Source organism: Protopterus annectens, chromosome 2.part2 (genome assembly GCF_019279795.1).
Source record: "Protopterus annectens isolate FY-2018-M chromosome 2.part2, PAN1.0, whole genome shotgun sequence".
NCBI lineage: Eukaryota > Metazoa > Chordata > Ceratodontiformes > Protopteridae > Protopterus > Protopterus annectens.
Window position 1 is genome coordinate 346620239 of NC_056730.1, and position 19697 is coordinate 346639935.

Below are 19697 nucleotides of genomic sequence, written 5' to 3' on the forward strand. Positions count from 1 at the left end.
TCACAGTGATCAGCTGGCAACGTAGTTGTGCAGAATGTTTTTAGTGCAGGACAGGCAAATGGATGAATCATTTTTAGGTGGTAAGAAGCTGTGTATATGTTAGCTGATATGGCAGTTCTAGCCAGTTAAGGCTTTTCAGTGCTATGCAGTGGTGGGTTCTGAAAGGTATATGTGCTGCTAATTTAACAACTTTGTTATAGCATTGTTCAAGTTTTAATTTTAGTGAAGTCTGAAGGTTAGTAAGGATGGGAGTGGCATAAAGAAAAGTGGAGAGGAGGTAAATAGTGGTAAGTGAGAAAGATTTGGCTCTGTAAAGCATCCTTAGTGTTTGATGAGTTCTTCTTACGCAACTTTGTATATGCAGGTCAAATATAAGATTATCATTCACTATCATCCCTAATCATTTGCTCTGAAAAGTGGCTACAATGGTTGTATTATTATGAGAGAAGACTTTAAATTTTGTTTTTTCATGAGAGAGGGATTTAAATGGAAAAATAGTAGTTTGGTCTTTTTGGGTTGAGCATGAGTCGTGAGTTATGAAGCCATGTTTCAGTGGCTGTTAAAGTTTCCCGAGTAATTTTATGGAAGTTTACCATGTTGAGAGATGTGCAAATGACAGTGGAATCATCTATGCATTGTATTAGGGTGATCTTTTGTCTGGAAGTAAACAGGGTGTTGGTGAAAATGTAAAAGAAGAGGAGACCAAGCATAGGGCCTTCTGGTATACTAGTGGTGACTGGGAAGTAAAGAGAGAGCATGGAGTGCCATTTTACTGACTGATATCTATTGGACAGGTAACTTTTTAACCACAGAAGGGTGGGCTGAGAGAGATCTACTAAGGATATTTGAAGTAGAAGTGTGCTGTGACAAACTGTGTCAAAGGCTTTAGACAAATTTAGAAATAAGAAATAGACTAGTTTGCCATTATCTCTAGCTTTATTGACAGTATCTATACAGGTTATAAGGCAGTGCTAGTACTATGGGCAGAACAGAAGCCATGCTGTTTCGGTGATAAGATATCTTTTAGCAGGAGATAGTCTAGAATTGCATTACATTTCTCAAGTATTTTGAAGATGGGAGATAGGATTGTTATAGGTCTAAAGTTAATAATGTCTCTTGAATTTCCTCATTTGTGTAGAGGGATGTGATATGTGTAACATTTTCCAGAGAGAGAGAACGTGGGATTCACGCATTGACAGGATAGGCAATGATATTGGCTGCTATTTTTAGCTATTGACTTGCAAGTTCATGAGCTGATGAAGAGTATGGTTTACATTTGTTTAAGAGAAGTTTTATATAGGATGTGGGCACAGGTTTGACGGTGAAAGTGGGTGTGGTGATATGTGGCTGTTAGGCAGAGTTGGGATTACATTTTGAGGAATCCTTGGTTAGAGATGTTATACTATCAATAAAATAAGAGTTGAACTGTATTGCAGTTTCAAGATCTTAGCAGCTGTTGTGTCCTTCAGTGTGCATGCCCCAAAAGGGTAGCCAACTTATCTTATATGATAGTTTACTCCTCCCCATATTTAACAGCTGTACTCTTTCCATGAGGCCAAAACTATTTACTACTCTAACTGAACCAGGAACCCTCACTATCTACAAGGAGAAAGAACTTAAGGAACAGACATTAGGGTAATAAACTTATCTGATATGACGGTTTACCCCCCTCCTCATACTCAAGACTTTACTCTTTCTATAAGGCAAAGAACTATTTACGACTCTAACTAAATCAGGCATTCTAGCTATCCACAACAAGAAATAACCCAAGAGACATATTTTGTAGGTGCCTAAATTCCAAGTCACTTTGTGGAAGACTTAATGCTGTGAATTTATTCAAAACCGTTTGAAAGCTACTCAAATTAATTAAAGTAAAGCTACTACTAACTGCAGTTATTGGGTTTTTCCTAACCCAAGTTGAACCAGCAAGCATTCTGCCAGGGGCAATAGCTTCTTAGCTCTCCCCCACACTAGTACCCCTTCCCCCAATCAATAATCTGTCTCCACCCATATTCTCAAGTTTTAGCCAGGAACTTTAAGAAACAGTAATTTTACTTGCCTCTTTGATTAAACTTGCTCTTGCAGGGATTTTCTAAATGTGACTCTCTGACAAAAAAGTATTTTTTGTTACCCCATTGGATTTTAGTCCATACTTTAAAAAAATGCCTTCACCAGTTCATCTTTCTCTTATATATCTTCATAAATGCTGAACTCAGAAGTTAGATAATAAGTTGTTACATACCTCTCTGCAATTTATTTTCTGATTGTTTCTTTTCTCTTTGATGCCCACATCGTTTCCTGGGTCTACCCACTCGGTTTCCCTACCCTACCCCCAATTCCCACACACCCTCACTACACCTAAGTTTAAACTTAGCCTAACCACACCCCCTTTAACCCAGTTAACCCATCTGTCCTATTCTAAGTCTAAATCCACACCTACTACCCATCTTCCCCTCAACCCCTCCTACAGGTTTAAAAGCTTGTCAATCCTAACACATCCCTCACCCCCCTTAGACCAATCCCTACATCCATAATCTCTTTAACACCACCCATAACAACCATTACTAATTATCTACTAACACTATTTTATCCACTTCTTACATCACATAATCACCTCCCCACAATACCATGCTTTCAACAAACATGCTACCACCATATGGTGCACTCCTTTCTCTACTCATCCTACCTTATCAAACCACCTCCTATCACAAACTTCAAGTCACAAATATCTAATCTCCAACACACCCATGCAATTCAAATTACAGTACTCTCATTGCTAACATACAGATATCATGCAACTATACAGTAGCTCCAAAACACTGCTCTTCACATTCAATTATGCCCACACACAACCACCACAACACCTACCCCACAAATATTCCAGCTTGTTATCCAAAATCTCTCACTGTTTTCTGTGTACACTCACTCAAATCAAGCTAAGAAGGGATATACACCCTAACCCCAGACTCCAAACATCCAACCTCCCTTCACATAAGAAACACACCTAAATAGTACAATAGCAATCTTATACACCATTCAGCCCTGTTGCAAAACTCAGCAAGTCTGACCTGTTAATTATTAACATAAATCCTAAAAGCATCCTAAATAAAGTAAATGAATTCCATGCTACCTTTGCCCCTTACTTACCCAGTATAGTGATCTTAACTGAAATCTGGCTGAAACCCCACAGAAAAGATGCTGAAATTCTAACCCAAGGCTACAGCATAATAAGACATGACAGAATAAACAAGCACAGTGGTGGTATAGCAATCATGCACAATGAGACACTGAAAATAGAATGACTAAAGCATAAATCCCTAGACCTCAGTGACTCAGAAATATTAATAACACATTCCAAAATGGTGGACAGCCTGAAAGCATACTAGCTGTGCATTTCCTCAACTATTAATCTCTATCTGACCTTTTGCCAGCTCATCATTCAATGAAAATACCTAAAAAGATCAAGGTTCAAGAAAAGAATACAAATATAAACTATTACCACTGATATTTTTGGTAGAAAAATCATCTTTGCACAATAACTTTACTTATTGGATGCTGAACCCTTAACCACATGGTGTGGACACTTCCAGACACTAAACAAAAGGAAACAGCAGAGGAGGAGAATCTTGTAATTTGGATTTAGCAAATTGAACTTTATCTTGTGACTTTAATCAATTACTTCTGGAACTGGAATGGCTAGTCAATCAGACCAAATGAAAACATTAACCACTAAAACAAAACAGTTTCTTATAACTACTCCAGAAAAGGACACTTCTTCCAAAAGGCAAAAAAAATTAAGCCACAGCAAGATGCCTTGAACTTATCCCTTAGATCGAAACAAGATCAGTCTCTAACAATTGAGGACCTTAAGATGGCATTGCAACTTCTGCAAATGGAAATTCAGGGATTCTCACATAAACTAGCCTCATTCGGATCTAACCTGGACCAAATAATGCTCCAAATCTAACAGAATGAAGCAAAATCAATGGACAATGAAATTAAAATAAAAGAACTTCAACAAAACTTGCAGGCTAATGATAATACTATCAAATATCTGCAGCATAAAATGCTAGATCTCAAAGTCAGAAGCCGACGTAACAACATCATAATGAGAGAAATATCTGAGTCCTTTGAAAATGCACAACTCACCACAATAATTAAAGAAATTCTAAACACACTCCTAGATAACAAAGATCTTCTAAATGAGATAACCATTGAGAGAGCCCACAGATCTCTCAGGCATTCTCAAGTTACTGAAACTCCAAGACAAATTTACATCAGACTTTTGAACTCAGCACATGTCCAAACCATTCCTGCGGCCATCAAAGCAAAAGAGAACATTATCTGGAGAGGCCATAAAATTCTAATACTACAAGATCTCCCACTAGAAATTAAACAGAAATGCCAGAAACTCAGTAAGTACTGTGCCTATTTAGTTGAAAATATTTTTTTTTCCTGATGAGATACCCTGCAACCTTAATCTTTCATCATAAAGACACCAAAATACCAATTGAAACCTCTGAGGAGACTAAATCCACTTTCATGATATATACAGAGTTAATCCTGCATGATTTAACTTACCTTGTGAATCGCTGAATTAATGCTAAGTAATCCAAAAGGTTTTCTTTATTTGCATGCTTTCATCACATTATTTTAATGAAATAAGTTGCTGTGTCTAAAATCCAGTACCCATTAGCATCTCAATGTTCTATTTCCCAGAAAGCCTTCAGATTTGAGAGGAAACGCTGAACTGTTACCTTCTCACTTTTTCACCTAATGATGCCATTTCTAAGTCACTTCCTGCCCCTATGCCTTACTGGGAATAGCCAACTGATAGAAATACGTCGGAAACGATAACACTAATGCCATAAGTCTGGGACCTTTTGCATTTCGTTTTTCTCATTATTTCCTTTCCGTCTTGAATCAAACATTAAGATTTCAGATACCATAAGAGGAGAGAAAGGAAGAAGAACTACATCAAATTAAGCTCATACTCGCTCACACAAACTGGAAGGTAAAAGTTCTATCAAAAGCCTTATTGCTGCAACCAGTAACAGACTTGAGTATTGTTACTTTTTTCATTTTACTTTGCTGGAATTGTTTTCAAATATGCAGTATCATTGGCAGTAATATTTCACCTTCTGTGTTTAAATCAAGCTTGTCAGGATAAGAGTTGGTTGGACTATGATCAATATTTTGTGGAACTATTTCTAGGAACAGATGTTCTCAAAGTGGAGGATGGCCATATGAACCCTAGTGGAGGATGTAATAAAAGGATAGGCATGACATGAAACCTTTGTAAACCCATACTGACCCATACTGATTAACCTTCCCTGTCTTTCAAAAATATTTGTTGCTACTTTCTGTATGCCAGCCTACTCACTAATTTTTTAGTGATGCATGATATGACCTGGTAGACATTGCAGAACATCTGGTAACTCTTGTGCTTTATAATTTGTTACCCTAACTTTGTATTTCCATTGTCAAAAAACACTTCTGATTTGTTAATCATCTCATTGCCATTTGTCTTGAGTTTTTTATTGTCTCAAACATGCAGTACATTTAGTGGTGCAGCCTTATCATAGATAGATGGATAATCCTTCTGCAATTGCTAAAATGATATGAAGACAGACTTATTTTTATTGTAGAATGTCTAAAAGCAATAGTAGGTATGGAATTCAAATGATGTTTGCTATTTTCTCTTCTACACAAGTAGAGCTCTACCTGCAGCATTTTGAAACTAGTTTATTATAGTTACTAGTGAAATTGACTGTTATAGCCACTACTGTAGAGGACTTAACTTTAGTAATGCACAAGCAGTTTTAACTATAATGTCCTGCATCTAATCCCTCTACTGGTTCGAAAACTTTAAATAAGAATGGTTCTGCTGTTTTTCTAATTGATGTAACAGGACATTAAATACTCTGTAACTTTTGATATATTAATGGTTTCACTGGCCTTTTCTTTAAACTAATGTTGGGTTTCCCTCTTGATTTTGCATCATTAATTTCTAAAGAGATTTGAAGTGATTTAAAAAAACTTACACTATGCTATATATAAGATCGTCTGACTATTTGGGCTTAACACCCTTGAGAGATTAATGCATATGCAGAATTGTGATTGTTTTAAAGTTAATCAGTAGCACTATAAGTAGGAATGCCTTTTGTAATGTCTATAAAAGCTTTGTTATTGTTCTATTTTTGGTTGTCTTAACTAGGATATTTTTGTCCTTATCAAGCTATGAATATCTTTATTGCAGGTATTACAAACTATCCCTCTGTTTTCATTTGTCTTCTTCCAGCAAGATATTTATATTGATATTGCTATTGCAAAAGTATGAGGTTAGATACAAATTTCTTTCAATTGTTAATAATTAAGAGAAGCTTTGCACAGTCTATAGCTGATGTTTGTCTATATTTGGATAAAGTTAGATAGTTTTATCATCCCTCTGTTACTCACTTTTCTCACCTCAGATCAAATTCTAACTACTTCCTGCTATGCAATAAATATATTCACATCTTTACAGAGGGATGGATGGTTAGGCACCTACATAGGTCTTAGGAGTTTAGAAGTCACCTCTTTTAAATTATCTTCTAACTTAACAGTTTTAAACATGTACATCCAATTTTACATATATCATTCAAACAACACTCTTAAAAGTAAATCTAGATTGTAATAATGATTACAATAGATTCATGGAATATAAAGGGGCTATCAGATAAAAAGAAACCTAATTATGCATCTCACATACCAAAATAAATCTAATACAACTTTTCTACAAGAGACTCATATGACCAATGAGATCTGGAATAATGACAAAAATAAGAAATGGGTGAAACAAATAATTGCTGCCGGATATAGCTTATCATCTAGAGGAGTAGCAATTATAATTAATAAATCTTATCAAGGAGAGATCACCTCCACTAAAAGTGACCCTAATGGAAGATGGGTTTTATTTACCAGTAACTATCATACCCTAAGTAAACCTCTACTCTTTGTTAAAGTTTATAGCCCTTGTACAAGCCAGCATCTTTTTATCTATGGCATGTTTAATATCCTAGCAAACTATCCAAATCATCTATGCATTATAGGAGGGGACTTGAAATGCTTTGCTCAGCCCAGATAAGGATAGGTTACATAAAGAGATTAGGCAATATCAACATACTACCCTAGCATTAGAGGAGTTACAAAACACTTTTGCTTTAGTACACCCTTATATAAAATTCCAGTATTATAACTCAATACCCAGATTCACCTTTTTTTCAGCCAGACATAAAACCTGGTCAAGAATTGACACCTTTCTAATTTCCCAAACTTTCACTTCTTATAGACTAAAATACAAGGTCTCCCCTAGATCCATATCTGATCATTCTAAAATCAACATCTCCATTGACATCTCGATTTCTAACCAATGATTCTCTTACTTTAACAATTGGACCTTAAATCCTAATATCATTCAAATAGAAGTAATACATGATATAAATGCAGTTCTAGCCCAACTGGGCAATGATCTTATTTCTACTCAAATCCCTTATGATGTGCAGTGGGCTGCTGCCAAATTGGTCATAAGAGGTCTCATTATTCAAAAATCTTCATGGTATAAGAAAAAAACATAATAATCTTAAATCCAAACTGGAGACCCAAATTAAAGATGTTGAATTAGAACTCCAGCATAAGTACTCAAAGGAACTAGAAGAAACAAAGGCCGATTTGTAAAAGCAATTGCACAATCTTTATCAAGAAAACATCTCATTTGTAGAGTTGAGATCAATATATCAATACTCACAATGGGCACAAATTCCCTCAAAAATTCTTGCCAGATTAATCAATATCAATAATGGACCTCCCATGATTAAATAAATCAAGTACAAAGGACTGTTAAAACATAAAGATCAAGCCATTATAGACACATTTGAGGATATCTACAAAAACCTATATAATCTACCAAACTCTCCCTCTACAGACACATTTGAAGAGTTTATGCATAGGCTAAAATTCCCACAGCTCAGTGACTCCCAAAAGAACTCCTTAAAAATCATCCCTGCATTTAGAAGGTTAAAACTGCAATTCATAAACTTAGACTAGGTAAATCCCCTGGCCCAGATGGATTTATGGTGGATTTTTGCAAAAAATTCTCTGAGCATGTCCCTAAAATTTTGTTAAAAATATTCAACTATATAATTTAATATGGCATAACTGATAGTTATTTAAATAACTCCAAAAACCTTCTAATCCTTAAACCAAACTCTGATCCCCTAGATACTGCTAGCTATAGACCAATTGCCCTCATCAATACGGACCCTAAGATTCTAGACCACATTATTGCAAACAGACTAAAAAATATACTCCCTTCCATGATCTCGCATGAATAAATGGGTTTCATGCAGAATAGGCAAACTTGTGATAACACTCTTCTTTTGGATACCATTATAAGACTTCTAGGTAATGATAGACATCCTAGATATGTCCTTACTACTGATGCTAGCAAAGCATTCGACAGAGTAGACCTACATTTTTTATTTAATGTTTTACCCTCTTTTGGAATCCCACAAGTATTTATAAAAATAGTTAAAGTACTCTACCAAAAAGCCTCCACTACTATTCAAATTAACAAAATTAAATCCAACTGTATTCCTATTTTTAATGGCACAAGACAAGGATGCCCCCTTTCTCCCTATTTTTTACTCATATATATATATATATATATATATATATTTATTTATTTATATATATACATGTGTGAATGGGCGTACCTTCACTGAAGGTTGTGCATCAGGGCTAGTAACTCGGCATGTAAAAATCAACTACCAATCATTAGCGGACCGGAGTTTCGCTGTGGCAACCCCTAACTGGGAAAAGCCAAAAGACACAACATATATATATATATATATATATATATATATATATATATATATATATATCCCAAAAAACCTACTAACATATACCTAAAATTTTAAATATAAAACTTTTATACTCTGCTTTTGCTGATGATTTAAACTTATATTTTGAATTTCCTAACACCGACCTCCCAAAAGTACTTAACTCATTAGATTTATATTCTGATATATCTTATTACAAAATAAATCTAAATAATTCATATATATTCCCTTTAAATCCACTAGGTCATAAAGAATTCTACTTCCCTGATATTGAGTTTAAACCCAACTACCAGATAAAATACCTAGGCATAACCTATACTCCTAACTTTAATGAGATCATTAAGAACAATTTGCTACAAGTATGATCGAATATTGAAAATTATATCAACAGATGGAGAAATGTTAATATGTCCTTTTTGTCAAAAGCTATTGTGATCAAAATGAACATTTTACCCATAGTTCTCTTTCAGCTATATGCTACTCTTTCAATCATTCCACAAAAATTTTTGCTAATGCAGAAAAAATATCTAAATTCCTGTGGCACCCTAAATCTGTTAGTATCCAATATGACAAAGTTTCCTTAACAAAGGATAAGGGAGGCCTGGGGTTACCAGACTTTAAACTTTACTATAATATAATCACATCTAGCAGACTGATCCAGATAGTCAATTATGATCCTAACCTGAGTTGCTGGACACCCCCATGGATTAATATCTGGTATAATCAATTTAATTCCCTTCACATAAATCTCAAATCTCTCCCTTTTCTAAATTTAACTCAAAAAGACTCCTTCACAATGAATTTACACCCACTGATCAAACATTTGATACTAACTGTCCAAAATCTATTCAAATATATACAACTTTCCAATATCCTTGTTATCAATCAACCGCTCCACCTAAATCCCAACCTATTAATTAACAACCAACCAATAGATTTAACAAACTTCCCCCTAATAAAAGACTTCACAGTTTGGGAACAATACAAATGGCAGGACACTAATATAACAGAACTAAGACAGAAACTTGAATTTCCAAAAAAAATATACTAGCATTCTTAGACTGATCCTCTGTCTATTAAAAAATAAGTTATCTTCAGCTAAAATTGACCACCAAGATATCCACTCTGCTACTCTAATATTTAAAATGCTAGCAACTAAGAACAAAACAGTCTCTAGGACATACACACTAATAACAAGCATAAAATCTCAGAATTTCCTTCTATTCTCAACCTATTGGCAGGAAAAAAGCCAACTGATCTCGTGTCAAAACAAAAATTTGGCTGTTGAGAATATGATCAAGCTTATTCCCTTTAAAGGTTTGTTGTACACTCAAATTATGACCAACAACAACATGTACTATACGGCATCAATTCTAAATAAATTCAATCCCAAATATTCAGCATACTGCCCACACTGCCCAAATCAAGTAGCAGACACTTTTCACATTTTCTGAAGATGTAAGAGAGTCTACAACTCATGGTGTTCCTAAGAAGATTAGAAAAGATGGGATATAAAAAATCCACCTTCTCATGGGAAACAGCTGTTTTACATATTACCACAACCAATCTTCCCAAAATCTTAAAACACATTCTCATCACTATGTATGCCCTTATTAAATTTTATATCACCAAAAACTGGATTGATAAATCCTTGATTTTATGGGAAGATTTTTGTAAACTAGCTGTTAAATACATATCCTCCCATAAACTAGCATAAACTAGCATACACTGCTACAAAACAAAAGCAATACTACCATAAATACTGGGGATACTTGCTGGACTTAATCCTTAAGAATTGAAATCTGCCATCACTCCAGCTTATTCTGTTCAAATCCGATACTAACTTTCCACAACAATAACTTAGACTATTCCTTTCATTTTCTCAGCCTACAAATACTTTTACAGTATACCTACATGTAACAAAGAGTTTGCATACTTCACCCACACATTTCAATATGATATGCCCCTACATTCATTTTCCTTTTCTAGTTGTAATTACTTAAGCTTACAGATGTGACGTCTATTGTATATAGTGTACATAGTTCTAGGCAGAATTTTAAGTTTTCCTTTGTGTTAATATCTGTCATTTTTTGTCTTCAACTTATATAAATTATTGTTGTATACATTGGTAGTTACTGTTTTTTTTTTTTTTTTGTCTAGTGACATCTGTATTGTTAAAAACCACATAAAATGTTTTTGGGAAAAAAAAGAAATATTAATAACACATCTGCAAATAAATTCCCAAAACTCTATAATAATAATCATTACTTGCTTCCTGCCAGGCAACAACCAATCCAAACTTGAAAACCTCCTCTGCTGGGCATTTTTCACATTCAACCAAGAAACAATAATCTTAGTAAAATTTAACTTTGACTGTCTCACCTGCTACTCAGAAAAAACGTCTGACTTTTACTGCCCTCTACAGCTTCTCACAAACTATGCCCTCACCCACCTGTATAGATAAACACAGCAACAATCATTCAATTCTGGATGGGATACTAACAAACAGGCCCAACCTTGGTCAGCAATCAGGCTGCCTTCCAGACTGTCTAAATGATCATTTACCCACCTTTATACTTAGACAGCAGATATGTACCCCAAATAACATCAAATGTAAACACATTCACAGCAAAACTATCCTCCCGACATATTCAATACATTACTTCAACAATGCAACTTGTCTGCTTTAAAATATCTCCAGTTAGACCTAACAGTCCAATATTTCAACAATACATTTCTGAATATATTAAATAACCTAGCTAGGAAAATTTCTATTAAAGCTAAACAATTACCATGGCTTACTAAAGACACCAAGATACTACTCAAACAGAGAGACAGAGCCTGATCACTAGACCAAGGAACTAAAAACAAAGACAACCTTGTCACATATCAGCAATTAAGAAACCTAGCCAAAAGACAAATTAAAAAATACATGAAGTCATATTACCACTCAACCCAACAAAATCACCAGAACCTCCCTCAAAAATGTTGGTTAAGTATCAAATAACTCCTTAATTCAGGTTGATCCACAACCCCATCACCCATCATTTCAAATACCACTTACAGCATAGCATCTCAATTCAATACACATTTCATCAACTCTATAACATCCTTGATAAACAATACTACCAACAAATCCTTAACAATCCCAAATAGCCCAGGATCTAACCATAACCCATTCTTTATCAAGCCCATACAAACTAGCACCATAGAAAACTCCTGCACAAATTAAAACCCTCATCTCTTATAGCTGACCTTCCCCAAGGAATTTCTCAAACTGGCTGCAGATACCATCTCTTATCCAGTCATAATCCTCTATTTCTGAACAGTACTGAACAGTATGTACCTAAGTTCTAGAAAATATCTCACATTATCCAATTACACAAAGGTAGCCCTTCCTCAGACTTCTCAAACTACAGACATATTGATATTCTACATCCCCTAGCCAGAATTCTGAAAAAATGCATCCATAAACAATTTGTGACTATTTAGTTAATAATAACCTCATATCCAATTCCCAACATGGTTTCAGACTCAAGCACAGCACTATTACTGCACTACCAATACTGTAAACCTTGTCAAAAATCAGGAACAAGTCATCTTGTCCATTTTCTTTGACATGTCAAAAGGTTTTGATGCAGTACCCCACCAAAAGCTACTCAATGACCTTTCATCATAAAATCTCACCCAACCTTTAGTATCTTGGTTTCACTATCTGACAGACAACTGTCAGTCAAGTCGGATAACAATCTTTCCCATCTACTACCCATCTCTGTCAGTGTACCTCAAGGCTCTATCCTTGGACCTATGCTATTTATCATATTTACCAATAACCTCAGCACTGCCACTCAACTAGCCTCCTGATGATTCATCCCTTATTTGCTCTGCCCCAACGCTTGTACTTCAAGGAAAAAAAAATCTCTCCATGACATAGAAAACTATCTCAATAACCACCAACTAATGCTCAACCCAAACAAAACTAAAGTAATATTTTTTCCAACGTCAAACCTAAAAACACCCCCCCCTCACCATCTACTCCGCCAACAATACTAAAATTGAACCTGTGGAACAAATTAAACTTCTAGTAGTCATAACTGACAACTGTCTTAAATTTGATAAACACGTAGCACTAACCATCAAAAAAGATCACATTAAACTTGGCTCACTCTACAGATCCAAACCTTACCTTATTAACAATACCAGACTACTCACAGCCAGAACTCACCTGCTATCCACCGTCCTATACTCTCCTCACATTCTTACCAACATTTTAAAATCAGACATAAGTAAACTAAAGGCCTTCTACAATAAAACTGTAAAAATTTACTACAAACCAACCACATAGATCACACCATTGCACTTCACTACACAAACCCAGTTGGATCAAACTACCTAACCTATTATCCCTGAACCAACTAACCGTCGCCCATTCCATCATCTACCAACCTAAAAACTGCCATGCTTTCAAAGCTCTAGTTCAGGCAAATACCAACTGTAGAACCTTATGGTTTTCCAGTAAATTGATACTAAAATTTACGAAATCCAGCAACACCATTGGAGATTCCCTAGTCTCTAACATAGCATCTAATACCCAGAACTCAATCCCCAACACATTCTGAACACCACAAATGCTCACAAATTCAAGCTACTCTTAAATGAACACCTTACCAATCACTTGACTATGTTCCTGCTCATATCCTAGTTAACTATATCACCATCCTCTTTCCTACCTACACCAACCTCTTATGCCATCTGTAGTTCCCCTACTCAAATTCTACAGCCAGGATGCTTTCATGTAACTTATCTTTTACTTATACTGTGACATATTGAATTTGTAAAAATGTAAATATCAGATGTACTTGCTTCTTTCTCACTACTATATTAGCTTCTTTCTCTCACTACTTCTGACTATGTTAATCATGTCTTTCTTCAACCTTTACTTTCCTACTTCATATAACACCAATATAGTTCACGTATACATTTTCTTATAGCTATGATACTACCATACAACTCATGCTGGGACCACATTCTGAATCTGATAAATGTAAATCTATAATGACTATCCTTTTTTTTTTTTGCTATTTTTTCAAATCTTAGCATTTCTGTTAACTAGTCATACAACAATATGTATATTCTCAATCATGTTATTCTGATGTAATCAATTATTGTATTGTGGAGCTTTTCTCCCCAGGTCTCTGTTGAAAATGGGCTTCTAGCCCAGTCAGACACTACCTGGTAAACAAATGTAAAATAAGTGGGAAGTTATTGGGAGAGGAGTTTAGACTGAATTTTAGGTCAGGATGTAAGATTTCTTTAGTAAATATCCAAGAATTTTTAGGGTTGTGCTTAGTATTACTCTGAAAGTTATTTAGTATAGCTTTTTTTCTTCATTTATTTGCTTTTTAGTGCGATTGCAAAGCATTCTGAAGTTTTCAAAATACTGAGGTGTTTTATATTTTTGCCATTCTTTCCATGCTTTGTCTTGATCCAGCATTAGTGTTCTACTCTTTTTGGACAGCCAAATTGCATTATTTGTTTTCAATCTCTACTTTCTAGGAGGTGTAAGGCTATTTAGGACATTTAGAAAAGTTGTATTGAATTCAATTACAAAATTGTCTAATGGGACGATTTTTAGGAAGTTCCAGTTAATAGATGATAATGTAGTAATGGACATTTCTGGGTTAAGCCCAGTCAGTTTACAACTGAGAGCAATGAGTTTATAGCCACAAGAAAGCAATTAACAAAGAGATGCAAGTAAAATAAGTTTTCTGTCATTTCCAGAGACTAAATAACTGGCATATGTAGTATAGTTTACTGGTGAAGCAAAAGGAGACAATGGCCAACTTAGAGGTCCTTAAAGTGCACCGACTATGTCACAGAGGCTTCAAATCACAAAGCAGGCATGTATTTAACTGATTGAAGGTAATATGTAGCAAGGTTCTTCATGATAAATTTGCTTACGTTAAACACTGACAAAATTCTCAATAAACTTATAGGTGTAGGGCCTTGTGACAGAGCTCCTGCAATATTGAAGTCAGATGTAGTGACCGCAGGCTCTGAAATGAAAGAAGAAAAAAACTCCACTAAGCTATAAAAGTATATTAAGGCAATAAAGTTAGTACTTCTTGTACAAAAAAGAACTGGAGGAAGAACCACAGTAAGTCAGAGGAAGAGAATACAGGGGAAATGCAAGAGTAGATTGATGGTAAGAAAACCTATGGATGTAAGCTCAATGTAGTTTTAGCAGGGAATATACTGATAGAGAACTACAGTAATGTAATGTACATACACAGCTATATCAAGCAAATTATCAGAACATGGCACTACACTGATACACACAACATAAGACCATCACTGAGAAAACATACATGAGATTAGCCAGTACATCAAAACAGTGTAATACATACCAGAACACCAGCAACTCACATTACATGCATATGTGTTAAAGGGAAACATGCTCAGCATACATAAAGCTTAACCAATCTGAATGAAAGAGTTACAAATGTAACACACTACCAATGTTGTTTCACTGGTTTACACAGTCTTAGACTCTAACAAGTCTAAGTTGTTATATACACACACACACACACACACACACATATATATATATATATATATATATATATATATATATATATATATATATTAAACAGAAATGTACTATGGTGAAAATGTGTGTGTCTTGGTGACTTCCCCATTCTCAGAGTTAGTATATATTAGTATCAGGGCTGCACCCCTACACACATTCACACATAATTGAGGAGGCATGGAGTTTGTTCCTCAGCAAAAAAAAAAAAAAAAAAAAAAAAAAAAATGAAAACAGTGAGTTTTCATTGTTACTCTGTGGGGCTGCACTTATATTTTATGACTCACATTTTAGAGTTGAAATTCCATTAAAGCACTATCAACCTTTGTGTGGGCATGCAGGAAGAAAAATAAGATCATGGTATATTCAAACAGTATATCAAGAAAAACTGCCTTGTAAACATGCAAACAGCTATGCAAAGCCACTAAATACATAAACTGTACTAAAAGGTTCTTAAAGTAGGGAGAGCCAGCCAGGAAAACCAAATCATCTAAGATGGATCTTAGTGTTATAAAAATATATACCTAGTCAGATGAAAACTATAGTTTACAGTTATGCCATGAAAATCCTGGTTTCATTTTAGCTCTTTATCTTTTTCTCTTTCGGCTGTTCCCATTAGGGGTTACCACAGTGGATCATCTGTTTCTATTTCTTGTCCTCTGCATATTGCTCTGTCACACCAACCACCTGCATGTCCTCTCTCACCACATCCCCAAACCTTATCTTAGGCCTTCCTCTTTTCCTCTTACCTGGCAGCTCCATCCTTAGCATCCTTTTCCCAATATACCCAGCATCCCTTCTCAGCACATGTCCAAACCAACACAATCTCGCCTCTCTGACTTTGTCTCCAAACTGATTCCTAATCCTGTGAATCTTTGTCATACCCAGTGTACATCTTAACATCTTTAACTCTGCCACTTCCAGCTCTGACTCCTGCCTTTTTTCAATGCCACCGTCTCCAACCCATATAACATAGCTGGTCTCACTACTGTCTTGTAGACCTTCCCTTTCACTCTTATTAGTACCTGTCTGTCACAAAAAACTCCTGACACTCTTCTCAACCCATTCCACCCTGCCATCCTAATTCAACAGGCCCCCCCTAAAACCCAAATGAATTCAATCAAATCCTTGCCCCTGGCTATCACATGAAACTAAAAACAGCATGCATCAACATCACATAAAATGGAAACAATACCAAAAACAAAATACCACCAGCTCCTCCTAGAATTTAAACATCTATGGAACTTAGCCAAAAAATTAATACCCAAAGACCGCAAAAGCTACTACAACAAACTCCAACCCATGCACTCATCCAATCAAAAAACATTTTGGAACTCCGTTTCCTCCATCCTTCACCCAGGCAATAAAAGCAACCCATGCCCAGACCCCACTCTCACCAATCTACAAACTGCCACTAATTTCAACCATTTCTTCATAGATTGCATTTCAAAACTATCATCCTCCTTCCCTGACCACCCCTCCTGCCCCCCACCAGCAAATCTCCTCCTTCCTCCCCCTTTACCCTCAAACCCATCCCCACAAACACAATAAAAAGACTTCTCCTCAAGCTAAAACCCTGTCGTAATGCACCAGATATCTACCACCCACCTTCCTCAAACAATCTGCTGAAGCCATCTCCTATCCTGAATCTATTCTCATAAACAGATCTATACAGGAATCATACATCCCAACCATCTGGTGCTAAACGTACATCATTCCACTTCACAAAGGCAGTAAAAACATAGACACAACCAATTTTAGACCTATAGCCATACTATCCCCTCTCTCAAAAATACTAGATAAATCTATCCATGCACAAATCATGCAACATCTAAACATAAGCAAACTTCTCTCCCACACCCAACACGGCTTCCGCCCCGGTCACAGTACCATCACTGCCCTCCTTTCCTTTCTAGAGACTATCAACCTAACATGTGATAATGGCAAGTATGTATCATCACTTTTCTTAGACCTTTCAAAAGCATTCAACACCATCTCCCACTCCTTACTTATATCTCAGCTCCCATCCTTACATCTCTCTCTCCCCCCACCCTTGCCTGGTTCACCAGCTACAATTCCAACCACCAACAAACCATCCAGTGGAAAGAATCTACCTCTCCTTTCCTACATACACCCACCAGGGTCCCTTAAGGTTCGGTTCTAGGTCCTCTGCTCTTTAACATATTTATCAACAACTTCCACCTCTCCATCCCTGAAGCCTCCATCATCCAATATGCAGATGACTCCACCATCATTTTCTCAGCCTCCTCCTCCTCTGAACTGCTAATAAAAACCCAACTTGCCTTTTCCAAAACAGAATCGCGGATGAAAGCCAATCACCTTGCCCTAAATGCCTCCAAAACAAAACTAATGATCCTTACCCCTACTAAAAATTCCACTTTAGACAGAAACCTGTTCTGCATTACAAGCCAAAATAAAACTCCATTAAAAATAGTCCCCTCAACCAAACTACTAGGCATGAATGAGAGGAATTATTTTATTCCTGCAAAGTTATCAATACCAAATGTTAAAGCAGATGAGTACAGGAAATAAAAGAAACACCGCAAAAACAGAAAATTCTGTCATGGGCCCTTTTACTAACAGTATTTCGCTCAATCCCCGACTGCTGCAGCTGTTGTCAATTCATATCCGAGTAAATGGCACCAATTGTTGTGTTAGCTTTTACCTTAAATAAAGACAAGACAAATTTTCCACTCTTTCAGTGGTATTTATTACACACGTGTGGGAGCCTCATGGAAAGTACCAGGGAGACTCCCAGAACAAAGGAATGCATAAGCTTATATACTGGTAATACTTGTTGACAATACAAAAATATAGACTGGACCAATTAGATCAGTACAAAAGACAATTGACCAATCAGTGGTATACCCGTAGGCTTAAAGCAGTTCACATTACTACATCTCTAGGCAGAAAAAGAAAATCGGATGCACTTCCATATAAGACACATTCCCTGCTTTCAAACAGGCTCTTGTTTTTAAGTCCTTTTCCACTACTCACAGTTTACTCAGAGTTCACAGTACAAATTCCATCTTAATGCAAGCAGATTGTCACTTACTCAATCTCCTTAAACACATCCTTTGGCCGTTCATATTCTATAGTAAAGACCTTAACCATTATGCCAAATCCTCCCATCCTATCAGCCATAGTGAGAAAGCAGGTGACCAGAATGCTGTAGCTTGTGAGAAAATACTGAAACAAATACAGAAGTTATACATCCAGAAAATTTTACCAGTAAACCAGTCCAGTTGGCTGCAAACTCTAGAAAAAACTGCATAAACGTAACTAGGTTACACATGGGGGCAGCTGCCCCAGGTACAGTCTATTAGGAGGGGTGATCAACAGTTGCCAGTGAGGTGCAAGTGCAGTACTGGTATTGATTTAAAAATCCTCATGTGATATTGCCACTTCTGCAATGAACATATTTAGTGTCTTCCAAGTCTACTTTCTCTCTTTCTCTCTGTTAACTTCTTTTTGTAATTTTATCCTCAACTTTAGGTTAAATGAGGTGCCAGTGTGAGAACTGCCCAACGTGCCAGTTGACACCAATGCAAGTCAATCATAAATAGTTTCTACCAGGATAAAGCCACTAAAACCATTATAAATTATAATAGCTGAAATAAAAGGTAGTAGACTTAGGGCAAGCACTAACGTGTGTTCACATCTGTCAGCCATCTTAGAACTCCCAATACCTCATTGAAGACATTATATGATGCAGCTTTCATAGAATTTCTGTATTATATTCTGCAATCTGGGGTTCTAGACATAGACTTTTAGACAGAGCAAGATGAGATGTTTCCTTATGAAACAGACAGTAGTAACTCTGTCTAATCCATAAGAAACAGAATACAGTTCCTGCAGTCTTCCAGAATATTTCATGGTTTATATACCTAATGATTTTTCTAGTGGCTTTTTCAAATGTTTTTGTTTACATCTGTTTAGAAAAGTATAAGGTGGTATACTAAACTTCCTGGAATGACTAAACATGTCTTTTTTGAATCACAATCACTATAGGTTATATTTTTCTGACTTTGGTAGGTACAGAATTGTCAAAATTTCCATTGTTATCTACCATTGACCATAGATCTTTTATGATGGTATCACCATTATGATTTGACCATGTATTTTATAATTAGAATTTATGCCCTTTTGTTCTTAATTGTGATGTTCATATTTATTGGAAACAAGATGAAGTACATTATTCTAGGGAACAT

At 35.9% G+C, this 19697-nt stretch overlaps 1 protein-coding gene across 1 annotated transcript in view; it reads left to right on the forward strand.

Moving 5' to 3' along the window:
• Window positions 1-19697, forward strand: part of COL19A1 (collagen type XIX alpha 1 chain) — a gene marked incomplete in the record, with an annotated part of 3251042 nt that overhangs the window by 2930440 nt on the left and 300905 nt on the right.